Genomic DNA, 1,706 nt, shown 5'->3' with positions numbered 1-1,706 from the left:
TTCGAGTCCACTCGACAACAGCTCGACTAAACACGATAGGAAAGGAGACACGCTGCCTCTGGCGGCGAAGGCGCCAGCGATCCAGCGAAGCGCAGACTGCCCCGGCGAAAGCCGGAGAGCGCGAGCGGGACACCTTCCCTCTCCAGGCGCTTGGCTCCGCCCTTTGTTCGCTAGCCAGCGTAGAAGCGGGGCGGAGGACGCGCGCGCGCTTCTCAACGAAGGCTTCGATTTTCGATAAGCTCAGCTGTTACTGCAGCCTTTCCTCCTCTTGACTTGCCTTTCCCCACTGCCACCGGAGGCCCAGCGAACGTCCGACGACGAAAAACGGAGCTGTGCCGATGACGACGCGACGGAGATGCACGAAGAGGGAAAATGCGTTGGGGTGCGCAGCGCTTGATGACGCGACCATTTCGCGCTGTGCGCGTTGTTTAGCTTGAAAACTCTGTCGTTCCCAGTGCCGAGTAAGCCAAAATTTTCGCCAAGTACCGAGCACGTTCGGTTATAGCAGGCGAGGTGGCGCACACCGGCTTTGGAGCTGGCTCGCTCGTCTGCAAGTGAATTGCGTGACAGCGGCGCAGGCAGCAGCGGCTGTGCGCGCATTCGCCCAAGGCACGTTTCGGTTTCGCTCTCGATATCGATCGTCTGTTTTTTCTGACCACAAGCATTGTAGTCTGATTTTGTCGCGCCACTGTCAGCACATAGGGTACTAGAGCTGGGTATTCTAGTACCCTGCAGCCAGCAGAACTGCAGCAGTGGAGTGTTTCCAGTGCATACGCTTGGAACGGTTGAGACACTCCTATGTGCAGTAACTGCGGGTGTGGGGAAATCGTCGAGAACATCGACGACGAAGCGCCTGTGCACGATTGCTGCTCGCTCGATTCGCGCGGTGGTGCTAGCAACGTACGTGGTGTAGCTCGTATACGACTGGTGCACGGGTTGGGGAAAAGGAAAGCTGCTCAAATCGTGCGAACAAAGCCAGTGGCGCATCACCTCACTGCCTGGCGGAAAGCGTACCAAAAATGTATGATAGATATGCCGGGAGACCAGGACGGCAGTTTTTAGCCAACCAGGGCTTGCTCTACTAACAACACGATCTTTTCAAACTGCACCTACGTTAAAAATGCTCAAAATGCGTATCGTCCGAATGTAATGGAACAGCGCTGATATATGAGTGCGCCATCTGAGCTGCATGTTCATGTAGAGTGTGGTATCTCACCTTACCACAGGGACAAGTAGATCGGTTGCACCTGAGAAGAAAGCTTTTCAATCATGCTGTGATGCATCTGGAAATGTACGTCTGCGACCTCGAGCTAACGTAAGGTGAAAGTCTTCCTCTCTACCTTTGATCCCTACGTCATGGCCCATACACAATCGTCGCTTTTGTTACACCACGAGAAAAAACGACCCACAGCAGATATCATATGGGCTTCATGCAGTTGACCGCCAACCATGCGTTTGGCACCCTCTGGCCAGAGAAATGCCCTTTCGCAATAAAAATTATAATTTCTTTCCTATGCGCCAAACGGACTTGTTTCTTTTTGTGACAAGCTCTGTTGCTTTGACAGATAAAGCCACATAGCTATCTATTCGTTAACTACTGTGCTCGGCACACGTTAAGGAATGCCGAGACATGCATAATGAGTTATGCGCCGTGCATTTACCACAGTGCTCCACGGGCGACCTTAGTTGGTGCACCGGGTACCATA

The sequence above is a fragment of the Amblyomma mixtum genome, chromosome 2 (assembly GCF_055824585.1).
Source record: "Amblyomma mixtum isolate Tamu chromosome 2, ASM5582458v1, whole genome shotgun sequence".
In the NCBI taxonomy this organism is placed as follows: domain Eukaryota; kingdom Metazoa; phylum Arthropoda; class Arachnida; order Ixodida; family Ixodidae; genus Amblyomma; species Amblyomma mixtum.
The sequence above is the reverse complement of the archived record's forward strand: the minus strand, read 5'-3'. Positions refer to the sequence as shown.